This window comes from Canis lupus, chromosome 31 (genome assembly GCF_011100685.1).
Source record: "Canis lupus familiaris isolate Mischka breed German Shepherd chromosome 31, alternate assembly UU_Cfam_GSD_1.0, whole genome shotgun sequence".
Classification (NCBI taxonomy): Eukaryota; Metazoa; Chordata; class Mammalia; order Carnivora; family Canidae; genus Canis; species Canis lupus.
The window spans coordinates 13297471-13320505 of NC_049252.1; the positions used below are offsets into that span (position 1 = coordinate 13297471).

Genomic DNA, 23035 nt, shown 5'->3' on the forward strand with positions numbered 1-23035 from the left:
TGACCTGAGCTGAAATCAAGAGTTGGATACTTAACTGACTGAGCCACCTAGGTTTTATGCTTTATTTTAAAAATGATAGTTTTCTTAAATGATTTGCGATATCTCTTTCACCATTAAAATTAAGTGAATCTAAAGGAGAGGAGAGAAAATGTCCCTCAAAAGTTACAGCTTCATTATTATTTTGGGGGAGTTCTAGATTAATTCTAAATGTGTGTTTGACATGACATAATTACAGTTTACAATTATGTTCTCATTTCCATTGATTTACTTAGGGATTCTATACGGCTCATGTTTGTATTGATACAAGGAAGATTGTAAAGGCAAGTTATTTTAAATAAAGATCAAGGAAATAATCTATTTTTAACTGAATTAAGCTATTTGTGCTATTGAACAAAGACCAGTGGACTTGAACTCTACTGGACTTGAAGTTATCCAAGATTATTTGAGCAAGAACAGGAATCAAAAGTTTTCAGTTCTGCTATGTGTGCCACTAGCCATTTGTGTGACATTAGAAAACCAATGTTTATTGGTGTATCAGTTTAGAGAATGATGGACATGAGGTCAGAATCTTTAATTCAAAAAAACCTATACATTTTCAGATAAGGTCTTTCAACATTTTTTTTCTTTTTTTTTTTTTAAATTTTTTTTTTATTTATTTATGATAGTCACACAGGGAGAGAGAGAGAGAGAGGCAGAGACATAGGCAGAGGGAGAAGCAGGCTCCATGCAGGGAGCCCACGTGGGATTCGATCCCGGGTTCCAGGATCGTGCCCTGGGCCAAAGGCAGGCGCTAAATCACTGCGCCACCCAGGGATCCCTCAACATTTTTTTTTCAAAGTGAAATGCTTTCTTCAAATGAAATCAAGTCAGTATATCAACATTTAGAATATGTAAAATTGCAACTGCCATGGTAGGATTAGGGTGAGACCTCAGAGCCTTAGCTTTTCCCCCCTCCTTCGCTTCAGGTGGTGGCTTGTCTTGATGACAGTCTCAGAGCTCCATGAGACTAAAGCCACTGAAATAAATAATCACTTAGGTTCTGTAGGATTTGAAGTTAAACTGTTATGTTTTGTTCTTGTTTTTGCTTTAGATTTTGTCAGCAGCTAATCAATAAATATAAATTAAATCTCCACTAGATGGCAGTAGATCAAATCTTTGTTCTAAGAGTTTTAATCGACAATTTTGGGTCCAATATTTAAGCACATTTAGATTACTTAGAAAACTTTCAGAAGAATTATGTTTTCTCATATTTCACACTTTAAAACACTTTACCAGCCTCTTAATTTGTTCTCACTTTCTGTTCTGTTTTTAAGGCATTGTGGAATTACTGGTTAGTCCAAACAGTATGATGCCTGGTAAAATATTACTTGCTCTGGTTGTGGGAATTGTATAAGAGTTAAATAATATTCAAATAAATACATTTATCCAAGCATCTAAATTTATGAGTAACACCCATATGATTTTTCAGCTTTACTAGAAGCCTAATCTTTAATCCAAAGAAGATGGAGACCTGGTTTCTCATCTTTCTTACCCTTACACATACCCATTTCCAGAGCACTGAAGTTCCAATGATCATGGCAGTCTGCATTGTGTTGCATATTAATGTTGTAAGGAGGAGATGCTCTCAGGTATATTAGGTGATGGAAGTTTCTGATAAGGATAACTTTGAAAGCGAGGTAATTCGGGAAACTGTTCCAGTCCATCCAAATGTGAATGTATAGCAGCGTTATGGAGGGCAAAACAGCTCCTTTCTTCATGATTCAGCTGGTTTCCAGAGCCAATAGTTTTGGTAACTTCTTGTCAATGCAGACCCCTTGAAAGATGACCCGTGCTCATCTTTTTTGGTATGACTTATTTATACTTTCAGGAGAGAAGAGCTAGCTGAGTCAATGTTGTAATATTACATGGACCATCCTTTATAGGCAGTCTCTGACTACATTCCCATAAAGCTGGTTGGATCCCATTAGAAGCAGTTTATGCCTAAAGGTCAAGGGAAAAGATCAAAAAGGTTTTGCCTGTTTCCAGGTGAAATTAATAATAGCTCCCAATTTTACTCTTAGAGTTTTTCCAATTAGGATGATAAATTGCAGTATTACCTGAATACATAGTCGTCTTTGCCTCGAGCACTGATTTCTGCTCTTCGGGCCAGGGTCATGTGGCACAAGATATAGTTCATTGGAAAAGTATTGCCTGAAGTCACTTTCTCAGGAAGTTGTGAAGCACAGGCATTTCGAGTTGTATGGACTGCCAATTATGTAGGCCTTAGAAGAAAAGAAAAGAGAATTTAAAGAAAAAAGGTAACTTTAAATTCAAGTTCCTACCTTATTAGTTTAGTTTTATCCACTAGATATAGTATTTCTTTAATGTATTGTGGAAAAGAGAATATGATTTTCATTAATACGGATATCTCAAAGCTAGAAAAGAATTTAAATGGCTTGCCTGTATTACATTATAAATATTGGAGAAAATTCCAAAATTAGAGCTTCAGAGATGGTTCACTCACAATTTCTTATGCATAAATGGTAGATTGAGTCTTCTAATTATCACTCAATAATAATTCACATCACTGCTTAAATGTATGGGAAGTAGTTATCTTTCCATCCAAGTCATTACCCCAAATTCTCTTAAATAATCATATCTTTAGATCTTTAAATACTCTTTTCTCCACATTAGTCCTCTATTATTTTAATTGAATACAGTTAACATAGCAAATTTTGGATTGCAAAACATTTCTTTCTTTCTTTTTCCCCCTCAGTACAGGTTGAAAATGAACAATTATTTAAGTGACTGAAATATTTCACTCAAAGAGATTGAGTGGCACTGTTTTTCAAAATATAAAGGTGTGTTTTTGTTTTTGTTTTTTAGAGTGAACTGTGATGAGCTTTTTGCCAAATTCTAAGTAAAATACTTAAGAGATTTAATTATAATTTGAAGCATTTTGTTTAGAATAATTTCATGAATCCTGATATCAGGATAGGGTCCTAAAAGACATTTGTGCAAAGCCTTTTTTTCTGCAAATCATTCATTTCACTTATGGTGTTTTGGATATCATCATGCTGAGTTGGGGGGCAGGGAACATAGCGGCCACACTGCTTTAAAGAGAGAAAGCATAGATAGCCATCTTTTGGGATGCCAGGGTGGCTCAGTGACTGGGCATCTGCCTTTGGCTCAGGTTGTGATCCCGGGGTTGAGTCCCACCCACATCAGGCTCCCTGTCTGCAGGGAGCCTGCTTCTCCTTCTGCATACATCTCTGCCTCTTTCTCTATGTCTCTCATGAATAAATAAATAAAATCTTTGGCAAAAAAAAGAAATAGCCACTTATTTGGTTGAAAACGTCCTATGGCTCTGTGAAGGACATACTTCTGTTTACCAAACCCCATTTTACTTTTCTTCTCTAGAGTACAAAGGAAAGAGTAGGTTTCTTAGCTCTAGAAGTTAGATGGCATCATATAATAGTTCTGGCTAATGGATGTGATCAGAAATGCTCCAAGCCGCTTCCTCTCAGAGTCTTCAGGAGTCAGTGTACCCATTCTCTTTGTTCTTCTTGTCATAGTAGTGAACTATGACATGGCCATGAACTGAGAGAGCAGGGCCCCAAGGCAGAAATAACCAGGATTCCCAAGACTCTGCTTATAAGGAGCTATACTGAAGTAAAATAGGGAGAAATAAAATACTCTCTCTACGAAGTGAAGAGGAAATACTTTTATGCCATAAGTCATTGAAATTTCAGGGCTCATTTGCTCCCATAGTGTAATCTGACCCTTCGTGACTAATATAAGGAATATATGAAGCTTAGTTTTGTAATTTAACTTTCTGACTTAGTGTAGTCCTTGTCGTACCTCAGATGCTTTCCAACAAGTACTGAGTGAGCTAATGTAGAAAAGACATGAAATTAGTCTATCATACAAATAATTTTTAATCTGACTACAAGGTGGAAAATGGTCCAGAGCCTGTAGAATTATTTTAGCCACCAAATATAATCTGTAGGTATTCTTATGAGAGGGAAATGTCTATTATATTTTATACTTTGTGGCTTAAAAGATCAATATATAATTTTATAGTTCTCAATTTTTATTTTTAAAGTAATGATATTATTTAACTAGAAAACCAATTAAGTTTCTGTGACACAGAAGCTCAGCCTAAAAACATTAAAGTGTTCACCTTACAGAGATGGCTGTTACATCCTGGTTTGCGTGGGGCAGTCTCCGTTTATGCACATTGTCTGGTCATTTATGATAGCATCCCCTTTCATTCAAAGATTGGGAAGAATTGGACAATACATTGTATCATATGACCATGAGGTGAGACTGATCAGTGTTAGTTTGGAAGACCTATTGTGTACAGCTAGACTTCCTTTCTCAGTGCTGGGGAATATATCACTGCATGAAAATAACATTATATGGAGATGTTAGACAGATGCCTAGGCCAGCCCACAAAAGATTTTAAAATCCATAACTGAGCTACAACATAGTGATTAATAGATGTAAAATTAAAATTTATAGGTTTTTGTGGATTGGCTCAGGCCCTAAATCATCATGTATATAAAATATTGCATCAAAGGAAAAATGTGGTCTAGTTTCCAATTACCAAGGAATTTTAGAAATAGTTACTATTTCATTCGGGCATAAACAGTGGTTTTTAAATGTAGCTTTCATTATTAGTAATATTAATATTTTATTTTTTATTCTGGAAAAATTTGAGGATTTCAAAAGTGAGTAATAGCATATTAAACCACCATGTAGCTATTACCTTAATCCAAGCAACTATCTGCCAATGGCCAGTTCTATCCTGTCTATACTCCCATCTAATTATTTTGAAGTAAATCTGGACATCCTATGACATCCTATCATTTCATCCTACACATTTCAGCATTCAATCTCCAAATGAAAAGTACTTTTTGATAAATATACTATTACGTGGTTTCCATATAATAATATCTGTTTAACAAATACTTGTCAAAATAGATTTGGGTTGAAGTTTAACATTGGCATTTAGCTATATTAAAATGGGTACTATCTCTTGGAATAACAGTCTCCCCATTTCAACTTTATCAGAACAAGTTACCTTTAAACATTCCAAAAGTAAACTCTAAATTTCCCTTTAGACAATTTAGAAGTATATGTACACACTCCAATCCAGAGATCAAGGAGCCGTGAAGATATGTTCTGCAGCTGTCTCCCTTTGAAGTTCTTTGCTCTGACACTTCAGATAACAATAGAACTCGGGGTTCCAGAAAACCAAGCAGCTTGCTCTTCAAAGAAGAGGTGAATATCTTAGGTTTACAGGTTAACTTTAAGAAAGGTAATCCTAATAAATAGAATGTATGGAGCCCATGTTAGGACTAAAAAATGCTTTTTATTGGCTTGTTTGCTGAGACTAGGGAGAAGCAGCATGTTAAATGAACTTTATTTTCTTTGTGCAGAAGTCATTCCTGTGTGATCTTTTAATATACTCTGCTGGATTTGTAGGAAAGAAGGATTTCCTTTTCCATTTCTTACTTTAGAATGTAATTAAATCACACCTCTAACTTGATTAGAAAGAGAAAGCCAAATGAAGTTATTTTTTTTAAAAATTATCAATTGTGTAATTGAAAGAAAAAAGAGGAGAGAATTAATTTATGTGGTACAGATTGCATTTTTAGTAAAAGAAATTAAGCAGGTTGCAATAGGCTGTTTATATATTGTACCAATTTCCTTGAATTTGTAAGTGTGTTTTGTTCATATTAAATGATATAGAATGATTAAGAGGATAGATCTTGGGCTGCTTATCTGTGGGGGGCATTGGAAATAGGGTTTATCTTAATTGAATTATTAGTTTTCTTGTTTTTTGTTTGTTTGTTTTACTTCTTGTAGCAGTGGCATGTAGGTGGCATTTAACTTAATTCAAACATTTGATTAAGATCCCAATGCAGATATAATCAGCATATTAAAAGGAATAGTCCTGTTCCTGCCATTTAATAGAGTTGTATATATCTACCATATAACTTTAATTTCCTAATTATGTAATGATATTTATAACATTTAACCTGTAAAGATACTATAAGGGTTAAATGGGATCATTTATGTAAACAGACTTTTTTAAAAAATCAGCTTTATAAAAATATTTAAATTTTATTTTGTTTTGACAAATCCATACAGTCATAAAACCATCACCACAGTCATGGAGCTGAAGGTGACTAGAGGTTACTGACTACAAAGGAGCACAAGGCAACTTGGAGAGGTAAGGAGAGGAAAGGTTCTTTCATTCAGAGAACATTTCCTTACCTTTCCAAGTTGCCTTGTGCTCCTTTGTAGTCAGTAGGCTCTACTCACCTTCAGCTTCTATCAACCATTGATTTACATTCTGTATTACAGTTTAGCATTTTCTGGAATTTCATATAAATGGAATCATACAGTATACAGTAATTTATGTCTGACTTTTAAAACTCAACATGGTGCTTTTGAGATCATCCACATCATTGAGGGTATCAATAGTTCATTCCTAATTATTGCTGAGCAGTATTCTGTATTAAATGAATATATCATCATTTGATGAACATCTGAATTGTTTCCAGTTTGGGGAAATTAAAATAAATATTCTGTGACTATTCAAATGCAAGTCTTTGTGTGGATATATTTTTTATTTGTCATAGGTAAATGTATAGAAATGGCATTGTTGGGTTGTATGGTAAATACATGATTGACTTTTCAAGTAACTTATTTTCCTTTATGTATTTTAGAGTTCTGTTACCAGTGTATCCACATTTAGACTTTTGTTTTGTTTTTTTTTTAAGATTTTATTTATTTATTCATCAGAGACAGAGAAAGAGAGAGAGAGACAGGGACAGAGACAGAGACATAGGCAGAGAGAGAAGCAGGCTCCATGTAGGGAGCCCAATGTGGGACTTGATCCTGGGACTCCAAGATCACACCCTGGGCAGAAGGCAGACGCTCAACCGCTGAGCCACCCAGGTGTCCCCATTAAGCATTTTTAATGTGCTGATAAATTGATCCCTTTATCATTCTGAATGCCATTTTTTGAATATCATTCCTTATCATGAACTGTATTCTGTATGATATGAATACAGACACCCTAGCTTCATTAAAGATTTTGTTTGTTTGGCATGTTTATTTTAAACATTTTACTTTTAAACTATATATGTCTATATTTAAAGTAGATTTCTTCTAAACAATATCATGGTTGCGTCTTGCTTTTTGATTCCATCTGACAATCTCTGGATTTTGTGTGGGTTTTTTTGTTTGTTTGTTTTTTGTTTTTTGTTTTTGTTTTTGTTTTTACTTTTTAAAGAAAGATTTATTTGCTTATTATTTTAGAAAGAAAGCATGCAGGTGCGTGTGTGCATGGGTGGGGGATAGGGGCAGGATGTGAGGGAGAGGGAGAATCCCAAGCAGGCTCTATGACCAGTGAGGAGCCTGATGAGTGGGTTTGATCTCACCACCCTGAGATCATGACCTGAGCCAAAATCAAGAGTCAGATACTTAACCAACTGAGCCACTGAGGTGCCCCTGTTTTTTCATTACTTTTAATTCAAGTGTTTGGAAAATTTACATTTAATATAATTTTAGTATAGTAGTGTTTACATCTGTGATATTGCTATTTTTTCTACTTGTCTCATCTGTTATTTGTTCCTTTTTTTTCTTCCTTTTGCTGTCCTTCTTTTGGGTTGAATAATTTAAAAAAAAATATTTGTATTTTCACTATTGGCTTTATCTGTTTTAATTTTTATTGGTTGCCCTAGAGTTTATAATAGACATCTTTACCTTACAACAATACACTTTCAATTAATATTATAAGTTCATGGGCACAGTAAGAACCTTGTGATAGTACATTCTATTCCCTAATAGTGTACTTCTGTTCCCTAGTATTCTATTCCTTTATGCAGAACATTTTATTTGCCCATATGCTATAAACAACACAGTATATTTTTAAAGGATCAAATTACTTTTTATGATAAAAATGTTTATATTTACCCATTTGACTGCCATTTCCATTGTGTGTCATTCTTTTGTACAGATACAGATTTTTTTTTTTTTTTCTGGTATGATTGTCTTTCTGCCTAAAGGATAGTCTTTGACATTTCTTGTAGCACTGTTCTGCTAGTGATTAATTCCTTCCATAGTTGTTTCTCTGAAAAAAAGTCTTAAGTTTACCTCCATTCTGAACACACTTTCTCTGGGTAAAAAAATATAGGTAGTAGTTCTTTTTTCCCCATTCAGAACTTAAATATTTCTCTCTTGTGGTTGGCTTAAACAGTTTTTTAAGAAGAGTCCGCTGTAATTATTATCTTTGTTCCTCTGTATGTGATGTGTCTTTTATTCCATCGCTGCTTTTGAGTTTTTCACTTTAATGGTAACTTTCAGCGATATGATTTTGTTACACTTATTGTGTATTTTTTTTTTTTTTTACTTTTATTCTGCTTGGGATTTGTTGAGGTTTCAGAATCTGTGGTTTGATCAATGTTATCAAATTCAGAAAAATTTGGCCTTTATTTCTTCAAAAAATACTTTCTGTCCCCTCTGCCTCTTCTTTTTGGACTACAGTTACATATAAGGTAGATAGACTACATGACATTTTCTCACAGGTCACTTCTCTGTTCATTGACTTCTTTAAAAAATATATTTATTTGAGAGAGTGAGAGAGAGAGAGCTCACACACGTATGCATGTGAGAGTAGGAGGAGTAGGGGCAGAGGGAGAAGGAGAGAGAGAGAATCCCCAGCTGACTTCCCACTGAATGTGGAACCCAGGCAGGGCTTGACATGAGGCTTGATCTCAGGACCCTGAGATCACGACCCCGAGTCGAAATTAAAAGTCCCACTCTCAACTGACCGAGCCCCTTCATTGGCTTCTTAAAAAGTCTTTTTCCTCTCTGTGCTTCACTTCATATAGTCTCTATTGTCAAGCTTTCAGCTTCACTGATTTTTTTTCTTCTGCAATATATAATATGCGGTTAATTACACCCAGCGTATTTTCATTTCAGGTATAGTATTATCCATCTCTAGGAGTTTCATTCTTCAGGTGCCTGGAAGACCCAGTTGGCTAAGTGTCTGCCTTTAGCTCAGGTCATGATCCTGAGGTCCTGGGATCCAGCCCTGCTCAGAGGGGAGTCTGCTTGGCCCTCTGCTCCTACCTGTCACTCCCCCCACTTGTGCTCTCTCTCTCTCTGTCAAATAAATAAAATATTTTTTAAAATTTAAAAATTAAAAAAACTCATGTCTTTTAAAAATCCTTTCCATTTCTCTTGTTATAAGGCTTTGCCTTGCCACGAAAGTTCTTGCAGGGAGGCCTAAGGTGATCTTCGGTGAATGTCATTTCGTTATTGCGTGTCCGTGCCTTTAGTTCACGTTCCTTCTTCTTGTGCCTTGTCCTTTCCTTTCCTTTCCTTTCCTTTCCTTTTTCTTTCTTTCTTTCTTTCTTTCTTTCTTTCTTTCTTTCTTTCTTTCTTTCTTTCTTTCTTTCTTTCTTCCTTCCTTCCTTTCCTTCCTTTCCTTCCTTTCCTTCCTAAATTCACTGCCTTTAGACTCAAGGAGTTAACAGAGATGGGGCTGACTATACCGGGCGCAGGGTTTTGTGCCTTGGGGGTGGGGGAGGACAGACCTGGACAAACACATAGGGAAGTGGTGAGAGGGGAAGGGACAGTCAGCAGATTTGGTCTCGAACTTGGAAGCAGGGGGTGGTGGAAAAGTGATTATCCTTAGGGTTTGGGAATGTGGAACAGCAGGAAGAAAGCTGTTTTAGGGGGTCCTGGGCAGGCCTAGAGGGGCAGCCCCCTACCCCTAGGGCTTATAGTTGAGAAGGAAGAGAAATGAGGCCCCTCTGCTCAGTGCTGAGGACAAGGCACTTGTCTCAGTCTCCTTCTGCCCACCCCCTTTCCTTTATCTTCTTGAATGTATAGGATACATTTATGGAGCTGTTATAAAATACCTTTTAATAGTTCCAAAATTTCTGTCATTTATGAGTTTGTTTCTATTCCTTTTAGAGTCATATTTTTTGTTTGTTTTTTACATGCTTTGCAATTTTTTATTGGATGTTGTATTAGTCAGCTCAGGCCACCATAACAAAATACCAGAGACTGCATGGCTTAAACAGCAGAAATTATTCTCTTAACAGTTCTGCAAGCTGGAAGTCCCAGTTCAAGGGCCAGCAGGATCTGTTTCCTGTGAGCGTTCTCTTCATGGCTTGTAGGCAGCCACCTTCTTGCTGTGCTGTCAGTTCATAGCGAATGTTAAATATTGTTCTTTTTATCTTGTTTGTGGCTTGATATTGTCACAGATCTTTAAATAGTGTAAATTTTTCTTTTTGCATAGTACTGTTACTTAGAATCAGTTGGGCCCTATCTACTTTATGAGCTGTGTCAGATACTTTGTTCCTTTTTTTCTATTTTAAAGATTTTATTTATTCATTCATGAGAGACACAGAGAGAGGCAGAGACATAGGCAGAGAGACAAGCAGGCTCCCTGTGGGGAACCCAGTGTGGGACTTGATCGCAGGACCCCGGGATCACGACCTGAGCCAAAGGCAGACACTCAACTGCTGAGCCACCCAGGTGCCCCACATACTTTGTTCCTGAAGCAGTATGTATCAGCACTAAGATGCTATTCTTCTGAGGATTCTACCCAGGTCATGTATTTTATAAAGAATTTTCACGCTAGCTGATGGGAACATAATTTATTTCTAGCCCTCTGTGAGTTTTAGGAATTATTTTGTCCAATTCTTTTAAGTGATATTGTTTTGTTTTGTTTTTTTCCCCCAGTCTCTCATGGTTTCCTCTCATACATGCATAGATTAGTACTTAGCCAAAGACTCAAGGGGATCCTCTCCATACAATCTCTAGGTCTCTCTCTGTGTGTCGCTCCTTGCACAAATTCTACTGTCTGTGACATCTCCAAGTTTCCACTCCTCATTTCTCAGCCAGAGAGACAGTCAGACTCTATTTAGGTTTACCCTCTTGGTTCTATGACCTGGAAACCACCTCCACACAGTAAGATGCAACAGTTTCAGGTCTTACCTTGAATGTTTCCTTTCTTTCCTGTATCACACTCCTGCATTAGCTGTTGTCCAAGGTATGAAGATTCTTATCCTGCATCTATTGTGTCTGGTTTTCTAGTTGATGAGTTTGAGAAGGCAAATTCAGTTCTTATTATCTTGGTCAGAAACAAAAGTCTTGTAAAAGAGTTGTATAAACTGTAGACTCTGTGTTACAGTTTGTGAACGATGCCTTACAATGATAAATCTGGATAACCAGCGTCTCTGCTTCCATGTTTCTCCCCTCCAAACTGTATTCATATAACCAAAATAAAAGGTCTCTTGAAGTTCAAAGATGGTCATGCTTCTCCCCTGCTTAAAACCTTCCAATGACTCCCTCCAAGTAAAGTCCAAAGTCATTATAAATGTTTGTATATTTTTATGACTTGGCCTTTCATTATTTGCTGACCTCATTTCATGCCCCACTCCCATTGCACTTGATTCTCCAGCTATTACAAGGTACCTTACGCTTATTATCTCTTTCCTGACTTTGCATATGTTCATTTCTGCCTATAAAAAGGAGAAATAAAAGGTCTTCACAGGTTTTCTTGTGAGAATCAACTGACTTACTACATGTAACTTACTTATAATGGTGTTAGTTTTATTTTATTTATTTTTTTAAAGATTTATTTATTTATTTATGATAGACATAGAGAGAGAGAGAGAGGCAGAGACACAGGAGGAGGGAGAAGCAGGCTCCATGCCGGGAGCCCGACGTGGGATTCAATCCCGGGACTCGATCCCGGGACTCCAGGATCACGCCCTGGGCCAAAGGCAGGCGCTAAACCGCTGAGCCACCCAGGGATCCTCTGGTGTTAGTTTTAATCAAAGAGTACAAATTATGTAATTTTGGAAGCCCAGTTCAAAAGACATATTATTTATAATTTACAATATACTTTGAAGTAAATGACCACTAGATTGCCTTGGACCATGCATAGTGAGTTTTTTTTTTTAAGGTTTTGAAAGAAAGATGGGAACAGTTATCTCTGAAAGATGGCTGTACTTTTCCATACTCAAAATATAGTTAGCATTATAATTTTCCTTTTCTTTTCAAATTGTTTGGCTCATTGGACATTGGTATTTCTGTGATGGATTTCAAAATTTGATGGAATCAATTTGGTAAAACTCTGTTTTGACTGTTACTGTATCAGCTCTATCATCAAGGAAGGAAATAATTAGAACCATTTATACATATTTGACACTTATTTAATGTTTTAATATTGACTAAATTATTTTACACAGACTACTTTACTTAATCCTCATAACTACATTATTTTACATATGAGTGTAATATTTCCAAAAGTGTCAAAAATGATTGTTTTAAAATAAGATTTCACATTAATATATTTGCTAAATAATATATATGCTAATGATAGATAGCAACTTTAGCAAAAAAAAATTGCAGAGACTAACCTAAAAATTAAATTCTCATTACTCATTACTGTTGTATTCTCAGGAGGAATAGAATGAATTTCCCTTTCCCTCATCCTATTTTAGGTGGCTGGTCACCTCTATGTTACCTTATTCTCAGGGACAAGTTAAAAGCATTTTTATGTTCCAGCATAGGAAAAGAAGAAAAGGATTGATGGACAGAATGGGCCACTTGGGAGAGAACCCCAAGCAGGTTTTGCTTTTTAATTTCTTAACTCTTGAAGGAGAACTAAGCTAGCTTACCCAAGAATGGGAAGGATTGAATCTTCGAGTGGTAAAAATGGAAGACCCACTGCGAAGATGAAGAACAAACATTTCTCTAGGCTGGTGGAGAAGGGCTTTAGGTTCTTGGAAGCAATATGAATAAGTGTCACAGAGATTGCAGAACCCAATAGAAGGTAAACACCAGGGTACCTGTCTTGGATGGCCTTCAAGGCTAAGCACAACATGAGTGACAATTCCTGCTTTCATATGGATCTTGGTCAAGAGTTCCAGCAGTGAATAAGTCATGGGGATGTAAGGTACAGCATGGTGACTAGTTAATATAGTATTGTATTTTTAAATAGCTTGGAGAATAGATCTTAAAATTTTTCACCACAAGAAGAAAATGTTTTGTAACTATTTGTAGATGTTAACTGGAATTATTGTGGTGATCATTTTGCAATATATACAAATATTGAATCATTACATTGCACACCGAAAACTAACATAATGTTAGGCCAATTATACCTCAATCAATCAATCAATGTAAAAAAAAGTTCTAGCAAGAACAAGTGCTATGATCTGAGAATCATGGATCTCCCTATGTCCTAGACCACATAAGGCCTGAGATTTTTATCTGATTTTGTATGACCTCTAGAAGATCAGGGAAAACCCTGGAAGTGGATCAATATTGGACTTCCCACACACTAAGCTATTGTGCTTATGATTTGGAGTTAATTTTATTTTAAAAAATAATGTATAAAAATGGCATTACTTGTTTTGCTGATACCAGAGAATGATTCATAACTGGTAAACTTGTCTGAATAGTTTTTGAAAGCAAACATATTTTTTGGCTTTCTTTCCAATAGCAGATTCTTGATAAATACTTATTAAATGAACACATGTTGTGTTCTAGTTTAATAACAACTATAATACTGCCAATGATAATATACATTTACTGAGTGTTTACTATATACCAAGTTTTAGACTATGTATTTATGAATGAGTCTCGTTTAGTTTTCACAATGAACCATGATGGTGGAATAATTTTTATCCCCATTTTAAAGATAAGGACACTGAAGCTTAGAGACATAAAGTTCACACAATTAATCAGAAGATTAACCTAGACAGCTTGTCTTGAGAACTGGCAGTCCTAATCATTAATTGTGAGAGAGTCTTTATTTTTTAGCCCTCAGGAACAAAGCAGTTTAGTAACCATATTGGCTACAACACCTGATACACATTGTTTGGTTATATAACATGATTGAAATTTTTTCTCTGAGCAAATCACTTTTCATTAGAATTATTGCAGTGATCCGCATGCTCAGAATTTTTCTAGTCATGACCCCTCTCTTTTCAAATTCCAAAATCAATGTGCAGTCTCAGAAAGAACTGGTTTATAATTTTTAGGCCTGATCTCAGAAAGATCATTCCTTTTAATACTCTTTTCCTTCTAGTTAGTAAAGTCTGGGTCTTTGGCTCTCCTTGGATTCTTATTTAAAAGGCAGTAGAAAAGGAGTAAGCTTTGGGCTTCGTCCAGTGTTTTCTTTTCAAGTTTTCTTAAAACTTGATGCTATGGTCTGTAGTGAGGACACCAGGCACTGTGAAAATAGCAGTAGCATTTCCTGTTGTCATTGTTTCCTCATAACCCTCTTAGCAGCACCATTTTTCACTGTGTGGGTTTGTCTGTGGAAAGGGGTATGGCAAAAGCTATGGTAGCCACTATCTTTATGTGGGATGAAGGGATACACATTTCCATTGTGATACAAAATAGTTTCTTTTTTTAAGTGTGAGTGAAGGATGGGAAAAGGTAGTAAAGAGGGAGAGAGAGAACCTTAAGCCAACTCTATGCCCAGCAAAGAGCCTGACATGGAGCTTGATCTCACGACCCTGAGATCATGGCCTGAGCTGAAATCAAGAGTCAGATGATTAACCAAAATAGGTTATTTCTGACAGAATTGAAAAGATTACCTCGTATGGATCCCATAGCTGATGATTAATATTAAACCTCCATAACCAGAGGGTATTTACTCTAAATGATCTTGATTAAGGTCCATGCTAAACAAAATTTGGAAGGATGATGATGCTTGAGATTTGCCATTTTTCTCCTTATCTTTCCACTTTCCTCTCGAATTTCCTTCAGTGTGTGTTTGTGTGTGTGTGTGTGTCTATTTCAGTGTGTGCGCATTTCTTAACAAAGTCCTTTCATCTCAACCTCCCCAATGTATATGGGATGTGTCCACCTCCCTCCATCTCTACTGTCTCTGCTGAATTCTATCAATTCAGCCTGAATGGTAATATCTTCACTGGTATTTCTACTACTGCTCATGTTCCTCTATAATCCATTTTTCACGTAACATGTAAAGGAAATTTTAGAAATAGAAATATGACCATCATATTGGTTCCTGCTTAAAAGCATTTGGTGTCTGCCTGAAATTCCTAATATGTCTAATCTTCATGGTCTTCTTCCTGCAAATATATCCAACCACATTTATTTATTAGATCAGTAGCTTTTGCATTTTTTTGATCACAGTAAGAAATACCTTTGCATCATCATTTAGTACATGTGTAGACACATAAACACACATACATATGTCCCTAAAATAAAGTCTCACAAAATATACTTAACTTTCACACATACACACAGGCACATACCCATATACATATATTACATATGTATGTCCATTTCTGTGCACTATGCAGGGCCAGGAAATGTTTGTTCTATTTATGTATTGCTTTATTTCCAGCACCTAGAATAGTGACCAGTAGAGAATGGATACTCAGGGTATATTTGTTGAGTGAATATGTATTAATCTTTGAAATTTATCAAGAAATTATTACCTCCAAAATACTCCTCAGTAATGCTGATTTGCTTTATAAGTACTGATATTTAGATATAATAATTACTAAATAGAATTTATCAAGGAAAACCATACAATTGAATTTCTCTCTCTGATATTTATATGAATCAAGAATATTTGTTTTGAACTTAGGATTTCAGTTTGGTGAAGATTTTTGTCAAAATGTATCAGAGCGGGCAGCCCGGGTGGCTCAGCGGTTTAGCGCCGCGTTCAGCCCAGGCCGTGATCCTGGGGACCTGGGATCAAGTCCCACATCGGGCTCCCTGCATGGAGCCTGCTTCTCCCTCTGCCTGTGTCTCTGCCCCTCTCTCTGTGTCTCATGAATAAATAAATAAAATCTTTTTAAAAAAAAAATGTATTGGAGCAAGCTCATTGTTAATTTTCCTTGGAATTTGTGTCACAAAATCTATTAGTTGCTTTTGTCTTTTCTATTACACTCTTAAAGAACTTCATTTGAAGTCATATTTAACATATAAAGAACGCTTTCTCCAATTTTTAATATTATATTTTAAAGAGCTAAAAGCTAAAGCAGTGTCTATAAAGGTGTGTTAATAGAAAAGTTTCTCTTTGTAGCTTGCAATTAAATAGTTCACTATAGGAAAAGTAAAGCTCAGAAAATATTTTCCTTTCCTATTTATATATAGATATTACCATTTTACTTGTTAACTACAAGTAATTTACACTTATTACAATTTTCCTTTAAAATCAGTAACAGTAGCTATTTTAGAGGCAGAGGTACACATATTAGACATTTTAACATACACTCTTAGGTATAGCAAACAAGCTACATTTAAAAAATATTTATGTATTGCTTTGTTTAAATTAGAACACCGTATTTCTTCTGCCTCTGGGCAAAGATATATTTTCATTTATTAGACAAGATTCATCATTGTGAAATCCATTAAGCAGTAACCGAGTGTCTAAAAGCTTTAGATATTAAAGGAGGATGTTTGGAAATCTGAATAAATGGGAATCTGAGCTGAATAGGTAGGATTCATTAAATTTGAGGACATAGTGGAGTAGGCTTTAAGGTAGATTCATCATGATGGTTGATAAAGCCATCTAGTATTTGTCATTGGTATGTGATTGCATATACACCCTTTTTTTTTCCTACAATATTTGAGATGGCCATTGAGCCTTTTAGCTTTCAGTGTTGGATTTAATTTATATTAGCTTCAAGCACTAAAGCTAAATGGTTTCACATATTAACTATTTAGTGACTCTTCTACAGTCCAGCTTTGGACAAGGACTTGAATAGAGGCAGAAGTGAAACACTTTAATCTTCAGAGAAACCCAGATATATCAGGTGTGGAGACTGATTTCCTAAAGTCATGCATTATTTGTGTCCTTAGTATTAACTGTGGATATTGTCTTTTCTAAAATCACTTTTAAAAAATAGGGTTATTTCTCAGTGCTTTTTATAATTAAAAAAAGATCAGAAACAAACAGCCTCAAAAATCTATAGCACTTGGGGTCTAGTTCTTGCCTTTCATTATTTAACCCTTGAACTCATTTATGGTGTGGATGATACGTCCTTCTGACAGTCATTTGCTAGTTAGGAATTGACTGAGTTGCAATAAAACTTTAAAATAATTATGGAAAAAAATAAAATAAAATAATTATGGAAATATGAAGGCATTCTCGAAAAAGTTATTTAAAAAATTCTCTATGTGAATTAAAAAATTTATCTCATACTTTTCTATATTTTGCCCAGCCTTTACACTTTTATTTCACAGTGTGGTTTTAATTTTTATTTCTCTGGAAGGTATAGAGATGACAACGTTTTTTTCAGTCATATTCCTTATGTTTGTTAGCCTCCTCTGGGTATGTTAATGCTATCCTTGGAGCCAATTTAAAGGTTTTGACCTCTTAGTGTCAGGAGATGAGCATGTGTCAAGTTTAGAAAAAGAGCAGGGCAACTCATAATCTTAATAAAAAAAGGTTTCAAAAGCTCAACTATTGCTATTTGAAGGCATGCTAGACTTTATCTCTGCAGCCTGTAGCTTCAGTGAGTAGTGTTGGGCATTATAGTAGGCATTCGTATTTTTATTGTGCTTACCACTGTACTTTCTTGTTTTGGAATTTCCCTTCTCCTCCTCTCCATTCATACTGGCATTTTAGTAAAATATAATCCTGCTTACCAGATGGCCTCTGTTAGGACAGTTGTAAGTGTAACTGGAATTGAGAGCCAGCTCAATCTTCTGAGTGCCTGGACTGGGGTGTGTAAGATTCAGGGGCTATCAAAAACTATAGTTTCCTATAGGTGAGTTGGGAACAGGAAAGTCAGTCTGTAGCAAAGAACAGATGGATGAGTAGAATGGAGAAGAAGTGAAAATTATTAACAGCTCAGAAAGAGAGAATGAATCCTTGGTTGTGCTGTGGATAATCTAGCAAATAAGATTCGGTCTTGAATCCAGCAACAGTAGATGTGGTTTCCTGTTGGTAATGACTCCGATTTTGTCAGTTTATTAATCTTAGTGGCTAACCCATTCTGTCTGTGATGATGTGGTTTTGAGGCTAGCTGGAAGCTAATGGAAGCTACTGGAAGATTCCCAATATGCCAGGCAGCTTTCTATTGTAGAAGGAGCAATGGTTTCCCTGATGGCCTAGTCCTGAATTGTGACTTTAGGAAAGTTCGACATAAAATGTTGTTGGTTTTTTTGTTTTGTTTGTTTTTGTTTTTGTTTTTCAGCCTTATTGGTGATTCTGTGAGCCATTTAACAATCAGCAATAAATCATTTGGGGTTTAAAATGTAAGGTGTGGATTCTGTTCTCTGCAACTGAACCATAACAAATACAATAAGTAAAGCATTTAGAGCACTATTTATTGCATAGGAAGCACTCAAAATGTGTCAGCTGATATTATATATATGTTAATTTGGGTGTGCCTAAGAGTCATTGGTAGCAGATAAAAGCCATGGCCTATTGGAACTAACATACAAGAGGAATGAGACAGACAGTAAACAAAAAAAACAGGAAAAAAACAAGAACATTTTATACCATGTTTGGAAGTAATAAGGGCTAAGAAAAAAGAATTGGAGGAAGTATTCTTAGCATTAAATAGGATGATCGAGGTAAATGATACCTGAGCAAAGACTTGAAAAATGTTTGTATTTTTTAATATTGTTTTGCTATACAAATTTAAAGATGAAACATTTATTTTTTTTTAATTTTTATTTATTTATGATAGTCACAGAGAGAGAGAGAGAGGCAGAGACACAGGCAGAGGGAGAAGCAGGCTCCATGCACCGGGAGCCCGATGTGGGATTCGATCCCGGGTCTCCAGGATCGCGCCCTGGGCCAAAGGCAGGCGCCAAACCGCTGCGCCACCCAGGGATCCCGAAACATTTATTTTTAATACTTTATTTATAACTAATGAGGCTACAAAACATTTAAAGAAAGACCCCATCTTGCTATCATCTTTGTCAAGTGCCATCATTCATCTTCTTCAGATGGTAACTGATATAGAGGCTATAATACAAATCTTCCCAAACTGACCTGCACAGATTACCACGTGAGAGGCTTTTCCTTTCTTATATCTTATTTAGATCCAGGGTGTTTGAAGAATAGGTTGAAACTGAACAGGGAATTACTTATAGACCATTAAGTTAGAGTCATGGGAGTAACACTTTACATCCTGGTGAGTGTAACACGAAAAAAAGAAGAGAATTTTCCATAGCAGAAGGGTTTCACACAATAATGAATTGTTAAGGAAACAGAAATAAAATTTCAACAGTTCAGGATGCACAAATCTCTTCTATAACAAGATGGAATGTCCTAATTTGCAAAAATGTCCTAAATTGATCAAATGTCTCACTGGTGATTTACAAGGGCCTATGACCGTGGAGTCTTTGCCTTCTTTGTTCTTTGTTCTTTTTATGTATTTAGCTTACTAAATACTAGATGTTTTTGCCTTTTTTCACACATCACATTGTTGACCAATATGGAATTTGAAGTCCAATAAAAACGTATTCATGCTCACTCTATGATGCTTTTCTGTACCCTTGCAGTTTTGTTTTTCAGATGCTAATAGCTGAATTTTACAATTATTTCTGTTATATTTAACCTTCTTAGATTTGAATCATTGTTCTATTAAATCTAATCCCCGAATCTGTCACCAAATAAGTGATTTTTGTGTCTCCCTCATCACCTTTTCAAGTTCTCCTCCATTCCTATTTAATAGGACTAATGAATCCTTAAGTGCCTCAAAATAGAAGATGAAGTCTGGCAGCATGCTACTAGAAATATCTCATTAACTGCCCATGACCAGGCTCATAGTAATGACTATCCAGCCAATTACATGTTTGTTGGTATAAAACATGGTGTGCCCCCAGAATTAATGATCTGCTATATGCTTTACATATATGTATTATCTGTAGCTTTTTGCATTTTGTTTGGTTTTTAAGGGAGAAACTTGAGAAGCTATTATCAGAATCACATAAAATAAGTTAGTAAAGTGCCTAGCATGTAGTAAGTACTTTGTGAGTTCAAATTCTCATCATTGCTCTGTCTTCTTAACTGTACTCTTATTAAGCTGACACTGCCCAATCTGGTCTACAAGAATATAATGGTTAAATAGCTTCCTGAAATTTAGATCACAATGACTGTAGTATTTCCCTATCAAACTGTTTTTGAAGTCAGGATTTTAACGTGATCATCCTTCTGTGCTTGAGATAAAGCCTAATGCTGATCCACAGAGGCAGTGGATGCAGGATGCTCTAGGGACAGACCTTGTCTCTGAAGACAGACAGAGCTGAGTTGAAATTCTCTTTCAATTCCTCTGCACAACTAACTGAACTTTTCTCAGCCTGAATTTCCATACCAGCAAATGGGCTTAGTAATAGTTTTCTACTTCAGAGAAATGAGCACAATGCCTTCCATATAGTAAGAATTAAAATTGTCTTCAATTTTTCATACTATGACATATTGGTGAATAATCATTATAAAATGAATGAATGCATTTTCCTTCTTGAAAAATATAAAATCTAAGATGGTATAATGGCTTTAGCCAAAAATTCATATTTCTTTTATCCCACCAGCTAAAATGTGATAAAAATGAGGTCACAGGTAGAAATTTGGGCCATTTCTTCTACCTTCTTTAATCATCCTCATTCCACAATGTAGTGCATTGTGCTGTCACTGGTCCAATTGTTTTCATTAAATTCTCAGTGTCGGACAACAGCAAAGTTAATAGCTCTGCTTCTTCATCTTCACTTTGTGTCTTCCTCATTTCACAGCTCAGTGACTTCTGAGACAAAGGTAAGGTAAAACTGTAAATTTTTTATTACATAATTTTTTAATCTTTGTGATTTTCAATGTTATAGTACAAGGTGAACATTTAAAATAAATGTTCTTGTTTCTTTCTAAACTTTCACTTACTCTCTCGTCATACATCCAGTTGATTATCAACTAAAAAAGAATCATAAGACATGTAATTTCAGAGCCTTATGCATTTTGTTATTATTTTCAATTTTTCTTGAGAAATTAATCACGAACAATTAGCCATACAATGAAAATAAATCTCCTTCCTGATATAGATCTTTTTCCTAATAAAATAAAGAAAAAATTCATTAGCACCAGAAAAAAATTTGGTATGCCAATCCAAAATGCTTTGCCACACAATGTCAGATATACATACTGGTTTTTGGATGAAGTTCCTATAAATATATTTAATATTCCTATAAACATAATTAAGAATTAAGAATTAATTAAGAATCCCTTTGGATTATGCTCTATTCCTGCATGAAGCACTTTGTATCCTGAGTACTTTTGTTCTAATCTTATAGAATAGTATATCATTTTGTTTGTTTGTTTTTAAATAGAACTCAAGGAAATAGATTTTCTTGATTCTTACAGAGCCCAAAATAAAGAAAGCAGGAATCATGCTAAAGAAAGGTAGGCTGAAATCCATTTATCAATTTAATTGAAGGGATGCTACAATCGGATTGTTCAGCAAAATGGTTTTGGCAAGTACAGTGTCACAGCAAACCACAGCAGATATCTGATTCTAGATACCATCTTTGAAATTTTTTTTTCCAAAAATCTAGAGAATTAACTCATCCTGCATTTGTGTTTTGATGAGTAAGTTATAGGAGCTATATTTATTAGTTATAAATACAAACTGAGAGGCTCCTTGCTTGATTTACTGGTTATAACAAAAAAGCCCATCAGAAGGTATTATCCTAAAACAATAGGAAAGAGGGAAAAGTGAGAAATATATGGTACTCAGGTAAAAGCTGAACTCATTTGATGAAATTTTGATTTGAAAGTCAGCACAAAACCTTTTCAACAATTCAGCAAATATTTTTGTGGCAAGGTTTTTCTGACTTTCTAATTTTCTATCTTTTTTTTTAAGATTTTATTTATTTATTCATGAAAGACACAGAAAAAGAAAGGCAGAGACATAGACAGAGGGAGAAGCAGGCTCCATGCAGGGAGCCTGATGCGGGACTTGATCCTGAGACCGCAGATCACGCCCTGAGCCAGGGGCAGGTGCTCAACCCCTGAGCCACCCAGGCATCCCTCTAACTTTCTATCTTAACCAGAGAGGTATTTAATTTTGACCTAAGCAAAACTTACTATATAAGGTGTATTTGGACAAAATTTATGGAAGTTTGCATATTTTGCACAACTTTATATTTCTTCTTTTATCTACATTTTAAATAAACTTAACTAAATACATCTCATCTCTTCAGTTATTTATTAACAAAGATTTATTAAGCTTCCACAAAATGTCAGGCACTGTTGTAGGCAATGGGCATATAAAGAAGTAGAACTCTTTGACCTCATGGAGCAAAGGGGAGTAAGAATAGTGACCTCCATGGGTACAATAAAACCTATAACCAATCAGATACTGAGAAGTGCCTTGGAGAAAAATAAGGGGGAAAAAAAGGAAAAGGGAATGGGGATGAAGGGCTATTTCAAAAAGGTGGTTTGGAAATACCTGAATAAAAAGACGAGATGAGAGAGAGTCACACAGACATTTAGGAGGAAGGCTTTGCAAGCAGGGGAATAGCAAGTACAGAAATGTGACACCAAAGGGTATTTGGCAAGTTTAAGTAACAGCAGGGAGGCCAGCACGGTGACAGGGAAAAGCTGCTGCAAATGGGCTCAAAGCAATAGGCAGGGTCTAGTTGTGGGGGATTCTGTAGGCCATTGTCAACACATTGGCTTTTATTCTGAGGGTTTTGAGGAGTGACATTATCTAACTTACATTTTAGAAGAATTATTCTGGCTGTCATATTCAATATAGACAGTGGTGGCAGAGGTGAGGGTAAAATTATATGTATATATATGGATCAGCTATATATATTTTGTTCTCTCTTACTATTCAACTATATATATATATATAGTTGATCCTCATTATTTGCAGGTTTCATATGTGTGAATTTGCCTACTTGGTAAAATTTATCTGTAACCCTTAATCATCCACAGACATGTACATATTCAGAATGGCAAACTATTTGAGAGGTATGATGTGTACATTCCCATCTGAGATCGAACAAGAGAATTCTCTCC

At 35.5% G+C, this 23035-nt stretch overlaps 1 long non-coding RNA gene across 1 annotated transcript; it reads right to left on the minus strand.

Moving 5' to 3' along the window:
* Nucleotides 1-1500: 1500 nt before the first annotated feature.
* Nucleotides 1501-3496, minus strand: LOC111093429. The gene is made up of 3 exons (XR_005381955.1): nucleotides 3362-3496; nucleotides 2097-2261; nucleotides 1501-1980 (listed from the first exon to the last, which is right to left on the minus strand). It is a non-coding gene; the product is annotated as an uncharacterized LOC111093429 (long non-coding RNA).
* Nucleotides 3497-23035: the final 19539 nt, after the last annotated feature.